The 12,908-nt window shown below is 38.6% G+C and overlaps 1 pseudogene; it reads left to right on the top strand.

Moving 5' to 3' along the window:
* The first annotated feature begins 7,310 nt into the window (after window positions 1-7,310).
* On the top strand, window positions 7,311-10,096 carry LOC149183561 (pentatricopeptide repeat-containing protein At1g15510, chloroplastic pseudogene; annotated as a pseudogene).
* The last annotated feature ends 2,812 nt before the right edge of the window (window positions 10,097-12,908 follow it).

Below are 12,908 nucleotides of genomic sequence, written 5' to 3'. Positions count from 1 at the left end.
CAATACACATCAATGGTTCTTTGCTGAAAACATTGTTTGCTAAATTTGAGTCTTTGTATAACAGTTTCAACTCTTTGACTGGTCTATTAAACAATTGTTATTCTTTTTTAATCTTTCAATTGTCACTGATAGTGAACTTCCATGTATATGTTCCTTCTTTATTGTCAAGGGATTCTTTGCCAAATTCTTGGTTTGATGGAGTCTTTATTGATCTCGAGATAAGCAGGATTCTTTAAAAATGTGATTATGACCATGCTTTTAATTTTAGCAGTTTATTTATCTGCAAGAAAATATCAATGTCAAAATAATATAGCAATTTCTTAGAACATTTCTGTTTTAGTGATTCACCTAGTAAACCATGTTATTATAATGGAAATTATACCTTTTTCTTCCAGTGCCCAGGGCAATGAGCTTTTTAAGTTTGGCAAGTCTCTGTGTTATTCTGATAACCATCAACAATCGATAGGACTAAATTTCCTAATCAGTAATTATGGTTATATTTTGTCACCTAGTGGTAAAATCTAATCTTGGATAAATTCTGGTTTCTAGATAAATTTGTATTTATGTTTATTATCCTTAGGAAATTCTATTACAACCAGGGAGCATATTACACGGACTGATCAAGGTTTACAGCGAGTAGTGAGCAGAATCATCTTCTATGTCACCTTTGTTGTCATCACTGTCATAATCTAATGCTATTTTTGTTCCCCTTATTCCACGACATCTAACATTTTTGTTATATTTCTAAACATCTATGTAATGTCTCGAATCTCCATTCCTTCTACCCCAATTCACATTCATTCTTCATCATGTCATGCGCTTCTCTCTTCCCTACAACTCACTTTGCAGATCAGGATAGCGTCTACCCAGTCCCAATTCTAGAGCTGCCTGTGTCCCTAGACAAGTCTACCTAGTAATTTTCTTGGTTGGAGCCATCCTCACCTCTGGTTCTGCTTGCTTTGATACCAATGATGCAGACACGGGTTGTGTCGTTGGAGTGCATGATAATAAAAGGGAAGAAAATACAAATGCGTCAAGACAACAACATGGTGGAAACATAAACCAATGAAACAACCAGAAATCATAATCTTGATTGAGCAGAGAGGATCATTCTACAGACTCTGTCTATCCGTCATCAAAGTTGAAATTTTGCTAGGTCAGCCCAAATTAAAAATTTTAAAATTTTAAAAAATAAAAATTAAATTAAATAACTATACAAAATATTTAAATAATGTCCACTCATAAAAAAAAAATATAAAAAAAAATTGCATGTGAAGAAATTGGATCCCTCTCAGCTCATGTCAAATCTGTATTTAAGATGGATCTCCGCTGGTATTTATTCCAGGGAGCGTTACATGACTTCTATCCTCATTACATGAACAGCTCAAGAATCAAATAGAAACCCTTCACATCCATACCAAATGCCAGTACACAGGGTTAGTCTTCCCTACGACACGCAGATATGCTATCCGATCTCTTGTGCTCAAAACTCAAGGATTGGAATCAAATTTTCCTTTCCATTTTGCATAGGACTGCAACATCTATCAAATGATCAGATGTCTGAAGGCTCTTCTCTATATTCGAGATGCGTCAAGCACTTTGTGTTCTCCTTCGACCTTGTTCAATTTCCCTTGTGACCCCCTGCTCATCTGGTTGGGTCGTGATCCTGTGTCCCAAAAATCAAGATCATTCTCTAGCTTTAGGCCTAAACATTCTACCATGGATCATTACGTCACTCTAAGACACTTCATTGAAAAATTTTGGGACAATCAAGGTGGGGAAGCATGTTGTTGCTTTGTTAACTTCAAAAAAGCCTTCGATATTGTCCCTAGAAATAAACTATGGCACGGAATGGAAGAACTAAAGGTCTCAAAAGAATATAGGGTAGTTGTTCATAAGCTTTATGAGTGGGTTAGAGCCAGAATCAGAACAAAGGAAGGCATGTCTGAATGTTTTGGCAGTGACATAGGAGTCAAACAGGGATGTCCTCTTTCCCCACATTGTTTGGTTTATATATTGATAAGCTTGAAGAGTGGATAAACAATACCGAAGGAGAAGGCATCCAGCTGGCAAGATATGTGGTGAAGATTGCACCATGAGTGCTCCTGCACCTTTAGAGAAGAGGTGGGGTGATATTGAGTTGTAGTCGAGAGGACTACATGAGAAGGCGCAGGGTCCTTGAGGTGCCCAAACTCTTGGATCACATACGGCTACAGGAGCCCTTAATGACAATAGCAGAATGATGGGAGTCAGTTGGTGTGAGGGATGCTGGAGCAACAATGGCAGAGCTAGAGCGCCAAAGTCTTAAGCAGCGCAGTAGAGTGTTGCAACAGTGTGGAAGGCACAGAGCAGATACAACAGCAGTGCAGTAACATCAAAGGGTCAGCACATATTAGCAGCAGAGGTAGCTTCAGCGTCAAGGGGCATCTAGACTGAACAACATGTCATCTTTTGAGTGGCTTTTCAGTTGCTAACTTCTCAACAACTGAGCAGTGTAGCGGTTAGCAGTGGCAGTGTTATGGGCAGCATGATGCAGAATATTGAGAGGGATCTGCAGTACAGATGTGACAGTGACAGTGGCAATGTCATGGGAAGTAGTACAGATTGCAGCAGTGCAGTGGATGAAGGGCAGCGGGTCGAGCATCAGCAGCGTAGAGGACTGATGTTGTGGATCAGTGTGATACTTCTGCTGGGAAGTATTGCTAGAGCACATTCCTCGCTAAGAGGGAGTGTTGATTTTTGGGTAGCATCGGATGTGCTCTAGCTCCGAAATTTTGTGGAGGGGCTAGAACACATGAGATCTCCAAGACCTAGAAATCGTTTGGTGAAATTCCACCTGGATTGTATTTTATTAAAATAATTAATATTTTTAATGGGGTTCCTAAGTCTAAACTTAGGAAAATCAAAATATTAATGGGTATTAATAAAAATATGGGTGAGAAGCTTCTAAGAGACAAGGATCAAGTCTAATTTAATATTAACTGTTGATTAGAGATTAGATCACAATCGTTGATTTCTCAACAAGAAAAGTATAAAGGAAGGCTTGGGGTCAGTGGGAGGATACACATAGAGAGATTGAGGAAATCAATTTTCTGAGTTGAGAAGTTCTCAGGAGGGAAAACAATTAGGGAGATCTTGCAGCTGAGGAGCAATGATAGTTTGAGAATACTGATAGACAGGTGAAGAGAAGCTTGTGGAGGCAGCACATTAGCCTAGAGATTTGACGTTGGGCCAGTCGGGCCCATGCAGCCTTGACGCAGAGCCAGAAGGGCCAGCGCATAGGGAGAGAGCTACCTTCCCCACAGAGTGCCAAAAACTGTCGGAACAGCTGGGAAAGCTGACGCAATGGGCAGAAGAGCTGACGCAAAGCCTCAGAGAGCTCCACGCAGGCCCATGCAGTGACTGCGAAGGGACAGAGCAGTTGTAGTCGAGGCTAGCCCGATTTGTTGTCGGATCAATCAGAATCTGCCGAGTGAAGTGAGATAAAACTCACTCAGGTTTTTTGCCATTGTATTTCTCTTTCACTGGTTTGCAGGGAGGGCAACCAACATTTGTATTCAGAACTTCTGCTTAATAATAGAAAAGCTCCAAAGTTGTTGCACATGTTTTCCTGCATTGGGTTTTTCCAGGGACGTTTAGTCCAAAAATAAGTGTGTCCTTTTCATGATTGTCTCATTGATTTTTCAGTACTTGATCTGTATATTGGTGCAGGCTGCAGTGTATTTGCATTAATATTTTCTGAATATTTCTGAAAATAACTTGTTAAATGAAGAACATAAGTAGGTAATGCAAATCAATTTATTGCAGTATGATTTCTGGTTTGTTAGGTTTGGAAATTTTCACACAAATGACCTTATTCTTATCGCTAAATCGACATTAGGTTTGAGAAAACACTTGAAAGTTCTGGAACTCGTTTGTCAAGAGGTGGGAATGCAAGTGAATACCAGCAAAACTAAAGTCATGATTTTCTCTTTGAAAAGAAAGAAACATCATGTTACTTTTCTCTTTGAGGGCATCCCCTTGGAGCTGGTAGATGACTACAAGTATTTAGGAATTGATTTTCACTATAAGCTTAGCTGGGAGACATGTATATCAAAGAGAATCAAAGGAGGGTGGAAAGCTTCTTACCTTCTTCAAAACAGGTGTAGACAGGCAAAACTATGGGATTGAAAGACTAAGAAAACCCTCTTTGGTATATTAGTGGTGTTAGTTATCCTCTATGGTTGCGAAATATGGGGGAGCAACATATCAAGCCACAAATGGCGGAAAATAGAAAGAATTCAAAAGCACTTGATCATCGTCAAAGTCAAATCAACGGTCCCATATGATATCCTTTCAGTTGAGGCTGGTATGTTTCCAATTGAGTCGTCAGTGATCATTAATTTGCTAAATTATCTAAAGAGGTTGAAAATATGGATAAGCACCAGTGGCCCAAATTGGTTGTTGAAGAAGAGCTAAACCACCGGAAAAAGACATGGATGAAACAAAACAGAAAGTGGTTAGGCAAATGGGACATAAATTTGCATGATTGCCCTCACGCTAAGGAGGAGATAAAAAGGTGGGTGTTAGAAAAATTTAGGACTGCCATGTGGACAAAGCAGGTAGGCAAAAAGAAAGCATATTATGTCAAAGAATTTAACCCAACGTGGAAACATGATGATAAAGAGTATTTGAGTTCCTCAATCAAGGGAACAACTAAAATTTTAATTTCTCAGTTGAGGACTAGCTCCCATCATCTAAGATGTGAAACTGGTAGATGGGTTGTCCATAGAGAAGAGTGGGAAGAACGAACTTGCATTTTTTGCAACGAAGGGGTGGTAGAAACATAATGGCATTTTATCAAAGAGTGTGCAGCGTATGAAGTTATCCGTCGTCAATTTGATAGCAGACTAAGGTGAACAGTCTCAGTGAACTTTTTGAGGAGACAAGGCTTCACAAAACAACGAATTTCCTACTCAAGATACATAACAGTAGAATCAGCCAAGAAAAATAATGCATATGGATTAAGTGATAGTGGGTGGTCCTTTAGACCCCGAGGTCTCATCTACATCATTAAAATCCATTTCATTTCTCACTTTATAGACCTTGAGCTTTTAATATTCCCGTGAAAATAGTTGAATGTGCCAACCGCTACTTCACTTCTACCTGACATTCATTTTGTTTGCGCACCTATCCGTACCCCCTTAAATTTGTTGTAAGAGGTTGAATAATGGAAGCAAGGATTTATGTAGTCGAGATCTCATTCCCTGTGGTCTACATTCTAGTTAAATTAAGGTCACGATCTTTGTTTGAACTTGAACTATGTCCACCTTAACACATTTTCAATCTTTTTTCACACTTTCTCATAGGAGCATGTATTTTTCCTTTTTCGTTGGATTATATATATATATATATATATATATATAGTGGATAAGGAACAAATCGGGGAAGAAGCTAGGGAAAAAATCCAGAGAGTCGACGAAGATCCATTATCCCAGCAGACAATTGCTGAGTCCTTATGTTTAGCGTGGCCAGAATTGCACTATTTCAGAGGTTTATTATTAATGGCTCAATCAAATATTAGAAAAAATATTATATTACCATCACTTATTATAGCCAAAAATATGGGTCGTATTTTATTATTTCAAGTCCCCGAATTTTACAAAGATTGGGAAGAAATGAGGAGAGAAATGCATGTCATATATGAATTTAAGTTGTTTAAAATGTGTGTGAGTGTATAAATGGATTTAGCAACCCCTTGAGATAACATCATTGAAACTTAAAATTCCATGGAATTCCTACCTCATTTCAATCAAAATTAAATAAGAAAGTTGCATGGAAAAGGGAAAAGACGTCTAACAACTAGACCACTACCTTTCTCATGCCACCACATATGTAGGGAAATATTCAACAACATCACCAACACTAAAGTTGTTAAAAATGTCATTTTAGTGAGATTAAAATCTAGGAGGCATGGTTTAATTAAGAGAGTAACTCTACCCCAAAATTGTGATCTCTCTTTTATAATCTTTTTGAAATTTTCAATGTTAGATGAAAACAACAAAGAAACCTTTGGAGCTAAAGCTATGGTCCATGTGGAGCTAATCCATTCACATAGCACTATTGTTGATGGCCAATGTCCATTAGATCGACAACTCAAGACCTAGTTTTAGTGGGTTGTATAAATGACCTTGATATTTAGCATTTACAAATGCTATATTGGGGATCTTGTAATCTCTCCAATATGAATGTGCTTAGATGAGGATTCTTCATATCTAATGAAGAGGATATTTTTCGAACCATGTTTTAGAAAGAATATAGTCTTGAGGAGGAGGGCACACCACTCCTTAGGACTCCTCCATAAAGTCACAACACTAGTACACAATTGAATCATTGTCGATGTTATATATGAGTAAGCAATGATCAACTAATTGTTCGCCAATATAGTGTTATCATTGTTTTGTCCAAAAAAAGTCCTCTCTTTAAGTCAACTTTCAAACCATGTAGATTGCAAAGTGTAATGTGATTGTTTTTCCTACTAGAGATTTCACCTAACTTTAAAAACATTTTGATAGGTCAAAATCATATTCAAGTATTTTGTCAAATAATTTGCAGATGAAACTTCCATCAAATAGCTTACCAAAACTTTGTTTGTAGAGTTCAACTTCATGTTCGCACCACCCTTCTAATCTCTCTCCATTAAATCACACGATGTTTTTTTACCAGAAAAACTTCAATGCTTTTTGTTGCTTAGCTCTTGTTATATATTCAATTTCTTCCCTTTTCCACACAACATAAATTGTTACAATGTATTTCAATGTTATGGCTAACACAAGCAAAAAAAAAACTTAGAATTATACCAACATCAAAACATGACCACCACAACATGGCCATAGTCAATTGGGAAGCAACACATTGCACAAATTCTCCTCCTTAAGTGACTTCTTCTCTAACCATTTTTTCTTATGTAAAAAATAATACCTCCCTTTTTTTCACAACCATTATCCTTCCCTTTTTCTATTTTCACCTATATATTTTATATACTTTAACGTTTTAATCATTTTCTTTCCCTTTTTTTCCACATAATATATTTTATATACTCTGACTTTTAATCTAAATTAAAGATAGCTTTCAATAGAATAAATTAAAGATACTTAGAAATCAAGCACGACAAACCTAAAAAAGTATTAATTACACTAAGCAACATATTTATCGATCAACATAATACGTTCCTATAAATTAGAAAATTAATCAATATAATGTCCGCTCCTTTATGAAACATCTATAAAGCACTCGAACTTCCAATATCTTCACTAAATGCAAGCAGAAGAGTCACATGTTATGCCGAATCTGCAAGTAAGTTGGCATGGAAAATGAGTGCCTAATAAATCAGCGTCAACTCCCATGTCGTCGCTAAAAAAAACCCAACCTGGTACAGCCAATACCAAGACTCTGGAATGTTCTGCTCTTTTCACCGTTGGTGGTGACATGCCCAGAAGAACAAACATGACATTAGTTTTGAGATGTAAGCCTTCATGCTAGAAAAAGCCTGTACATGGAAAAAGTAAGACTTAGGTGGTGGATAAATAATACTCACATCGAACAAATATATTATCAATGTTGTCCAAGGCGTTAGATTGGAATTGATATAGACTTTCCTCCAAACAGTTCTGTCTCCGTCAGGCATCAGGTAGAAATGGAGATATTGGTTAAGGGTATTATTTTGATTGCAATTCTGGTCGGATTGATTTGAAGAAAATCTATCAGAAAGTCTGCAAGATCAATGGCAGGAATAAATAATCTTAATCAACTGGCAGATGATGGTAGTGGTGGTGATGAGGAAGATTGTATTTATACATGTACAAGGCAGAATGACTGCCACCATTACAAAAGCAAATTCAAAGCCCAATTCCAACGTTATTACTTCTCTGCAAGACATTAGAACACTGTGTAAACAGGACCGTTTGAACGAGGCGCTCCGCATTTTGCATATTACAGACATTCCCATAGACTTATCTACGCACAATTATGTTCATCTCTTGCAGGGCTGCATTAAGAAGAAAGCTTTAGCAGACGGTAAACGAGTCCACGCCCACATCAATCAGAGTGGATTTGTATTTACAACAGACAACCTTTTACACAACACGCTTGTTAGCATGTATGTCAAGTGTGGGAGTCTCGTGGATGCTGACAGAGTTTTCAACCAAATTCCCGAGCGAGACGTATGTTCATGGACTGTGATGATTGCAGCTTATGCGAGACAAGGGTTCTATCAGGAAGCATTGGAACTCTTTCACCAAATGCAGCGGGCGGGCGTTGAGCCCAATGAGTTCACTTTTGCCAGTGTTCTGCCGGTCTGTGCCGGATTGGGATCTCCTGAATTGGGTGCGGGGATTCATAAAGAAATAATAAGGCGGGGGTTTCTGTCTGATCTCGCTGTAGGGAACGCACTTGTAGATATGTATGCCAAATGTGGGCGTGTAGAGAATGCACGGGGACTGTTTGACAAAATGCCTAAACGAGACGTTGTTTCATGGACTCTTATGATTACGGGTTATGTAAAGCAGGGTTTTGCCAAGGAGGCATTGAGATTGTTTTACCAGATGCGCGGTTTGGGTATCCAGCCAAATCATTTTACGTTTGCAACTGTTTTGTCGGCATGTGCGGAATTGAGGTCTCTGGAAGAGGGGGTGGAGATCCATGAAGAGATTATAATAGGTGGATGTCAGTTTGATGTATTTGTCATGAGTGGCCTTGTTGACATGTATGCAAAATGTGGGAGTATAGATAAGGCACGCAAAATATTTGATGAAATGCATCAACGAGATCTGGTCTCATGGAATGCGATGGTTGCGGGGTATGCACAGAATGGACTTGTTGATGAGGCTCGCAAACTCTTTCTAGCAATGCCTCAGAGGGATACCTTCTCATGGACGGCAATGATTGCGGGATATGTGCAGACTGGGCTCATTGACGAGGCCCTGGAACTCTTCCAGGAAATACCCCAAAGGGATGTGTTCTCTTGGACTGTGATGATTGCAGGATTTGTACAGAATGGGCATGGTTGTAACGCCCTGAGGTTTTTCCGACGAATGCACCTGGCAGGTATAATGCCGGATGCAAAAACCTTTGCCGGTGTTCTCCCAGCATGTACGGAATTGGCAGCTCTGGAACAGGGTATGGAGATCCATGAAAAAATAATCACAGGTGGTTTTCAGTCAGATGCTTTTGTGGTAAATGCTCTGATAGACATGTATGCAAAATGTGGGAACATACCTAAGGCACTCCGATTGTTTGACAACATGCATCGCCGAGACCTGGCCTCCTGGAATGCAATGATTGCAGGATATGCCATGCACGGCTGTGGCAATGAATCCCTCAAACTCTTTGACCAAATGAAACTGTCTGGCATGTGCCCTGATGAAATTACCCTGCTTAGTGTATTGTCTGCATGCAGTCATGCGGGCCTGGTAGATGAGGGCTATCAATGCTTTACTTATATCAATGATTATCATATCACAGCTACAATGGAGCACTATAGCTGCATGGTTGATATTCTTGGCCGTGCTGGTCGGCTGGATGAAGCACTAGACTTTATCAACGAAATGCCAATAAAACCAAGCGCTTCTGTGTGGAGTTGTTTGCTTGCTGCATGTAGAGTACATAATAATGTAGAGCTAGCGGAATGTGCTGCAGAGCATATCTTTGAGTTGGAATCTGAAAGCGCTATACCGTATGTACTTCTCTCAAACATCTATGCTACAGTTGGCAGGTGGGGTGACATTGCAAAGGTGCGGCAAATGATGAATGACAGAGGCATAAAAAAGACAGCTGGATGCAGCTGGATTGAGGTCAATAAGCAGGTACATGCTTTCCTTGGAGGAGAAGACAGGTAGCAGACAAATGCAGAAAATCTAAACAAAGATGGACCTGGGAAATGAAGGTGGCACTGTCTGTTTCGAAGACAGGCATTGTGCTGAAAGCCATGGAAGGGAATGACTAAATTATTTGCCACCACATTAAGAAGCTGGTAACTGCATCGAGGGGTTATTAAATAGATCCTGTGCAACATCTATCAAGGGACAAATTGCATTGATCGAAAAGCCATAAGCAGCCAGAGCAGACCTCCCAAGCCACCATGAGAACGTGACTGCTTGATAAAACACAGAATTACGATTGAGATTAGAGTTTGCTAGCTCAAAATCAAAAGCTTCAAATTGCCAAGGACCTCGGAGTTTGTGGGAACTTCACTCTGTGATCATGTTCATCTCTAAGATTTTTCACATGAAAGTGTTATTAGGGATATCATTATCATCATTTTAAGAATGGAAGTGTTCCTCTTGGAATTATTGGTGATACCAAAGAATGTAGTTTATAAGCATAGGCTTGCATGAAAAGAAAGTTAGACCTGTTGTCAACCAAGTACTATTATCATTGGACTGGTTTTTCTTTTCACTTTCTGATAAAGTGCAGCGTTCGGAGACATATAAAATGCTTTTTACCTTGATTAGAGGAATCAAAACTAGTAACAGGATTCTATGTTAGAGTCCCTAGATAGGTTTAAACTTTATAGGCATATCTTTTATTCATAAGATGCCTAGTGAGATGATAACATGTAAATGACATATATGTCTGAAAGTTCATAACATATACCTGTAGAAGTTAGGCTGTAGGTTTTTATCTTTAGTATTGGCCCCGGCATCTGTTTTGCCATATGTTCATGGCAGCTTGTTTGATTACCTCAATAAATCATTGTAGCTCGTGAACTTTATTAGCTTGGGTTAGATACCGTTTAAGAATGCTTTATGGTTTAGGTGTTTCGGTAGTTTTATTCATCATGAGAATATCGCCATCGTAGATGCTGCAACTAGAGTGATTGATATTTATTCTTGATGCAAAAAGAATTTGTCAATCCTAGTTAAAACACTTTCTAGACGAGTTATTTTCTCCCATTTTTCCTCATTTCCTTATAATATTTGAAAGATAAATACAATGAGATCTTCATCATTTCCTAAACCCTACAAGAAAGAATGTTCTCATTTCTGTCCAACGAGGCTGAGACTGAATCTTTAGTGTGTTCTCTCCCCTTTCATTCTTATGATTTTCTAGGCTGATTCTCTTCTTCTATGGGGTTTTTATGGAATAATCGTTTTCTAGGGATTTCCTTTTGTCTTCATGGCCTGCAAAGATCACAATGGACCAAATTATTTCATCAAAGATCTTCTTGCATTGTTTGCCCACCAAACCAAACATGTTGCATACACACCCTCTTCTTCCTCGGCTGAGGTTAATCCATTCATATCATTTATATATTTAGTTAGTTTAAAACTTAAAAGATAGATGTACTCGAATTCCAAATGCCCATATCTTTGGTATGACATTGTTGACCAACACTCTGTTAATTTTTCTACAATAAACACAGTAGGAACCAATTTTCTGATCTGCTAATTACTTCTAATGATCTTCAATTAATTTATCTTGTGCCACATATATCATCAAGCAATTATACACAGAAAATCTCAACAGTAATGCAACGAAAACAGTAGAAACAAATAAGATCATAAAGAGATAGCCATGCACAATAGTGACAACAAATTTTTTTTGGGAAACCCAAACTTGGGACAAAACCCAACAACTCTTCTTCTAGGAAAAATTGTTCTGCAGCAAGGTTTACAATAAATTGTCTAGAAATCCGTTCCAAAAACCAAGTCCAAACTTTTTCCATTTGATTCTTATTTCTACTCCCACAAGTGTCTTCTATATAAGAGAGATGACAATTGAGTGAGACAAATGAAGTGTCACATCATGTGTGTATATATACAAGTCGAATGGGTGCATTTACCCCAAGGGACACACCCTTTCATGTTGGGGCCGACTTGTCTCTTTTGAGGTTACATAAAACCCAAAAATAAAATTTATTTCATTTTGATTTCCATAATTTTTCCCGGCAGACTTAGGATGCCTCTTGGCATGTGAGAATACCTCCCAATACTACACAAGAATCAACACTCCCTCTTAGCGAGGGAGGTATTCTCCTTGGCTGCAATAGATTCTCCTTTAGCTGAAATTTCTCCTTGAGAGTTTATGAGCTTGCCATATCGATGCATGTCTATAGGTAACTCCATCATGGAGTGGGCAATGTAATTATTCATATATCTAGGGCTAGCCAAAGTCCTTTATGGCTTCTTAAACAAATGTATCAATCTCCTCTGGTCATGACCTAACCTAGGCATCCAACTTTTTCTAGCTTCTAGAGAGAATTTGCCTTTGGACCATTCAACTTTCTGGTGAAAATCCTTGATGACCTAGCCAAGTCCTTTTGGCTTTAAAGGTGAATTACATAGCCAAGTCCTTCTGACTTCTAAGGAGAAGATCTATCCAATCCTATAATTTGTTGATTTTGGGTTGTATCGGATGTGCTCTAACTCCGAAACTTTATGGAGGGGCTAGAACACATGAGATCTCCAAGACCCAGAAATCGTTTGGAGAAATTCCACCCGGATGAGGAGTTATTAAAATAATTAATATTTTTAATGGGTTCCTAAGTCTAAACTTAAGAAAATAAAAATATTAATGGATATTAATAAGAATATGGGTGAAAACTTCTAAGTGACTAGCATCAAGTTTGTTTTAATTTTAGCCGTTGATTAGGGACTTAATTTCGGTCGTTGATTCATCAACAGGAAAAGTATAAGAGGAGGCTTGAAGGTCAGTTGGAGATACACTTGAGATATCAGTCAGTTCGATTTTTCTAGGGCGAGGTTTGCTGAGAAAATCGAACAAGTGATATGTTGTAGCAGAGGGGCAGGGATAGTTGAGGTTGGAGGATCTTCTCCAAGACCTCGAATACATAGTAGAAAGAGGCAGAGAGACGCTAGAGGAGGTGGCACAGACCCAAGGAGACTGACGTTGGGCCATGAAGTGCCCAC

The sequence above is a fragment of the Pinus tabuliformis genome, chromosome 3_2 (assembly GCF_031772625.1).
Source record: "Pinus tabuliformis cultivar Carrire ecotype Pingquan chromosome 3_2, CPIR1, whole genome shotgun sequence".
Classification (NCBI taxonomy): Eukaryota; Viridiplantae; Streptophyta; class Pinopsida; order Pinales; family Pinaceae; genus Pinus; species Pinus tabuliformis.
The sequence above is the reverse complement of the archived record's forward strand: the minus strand, read 5'-3'. Positions and strand labels throughout refer to the sequence as shown.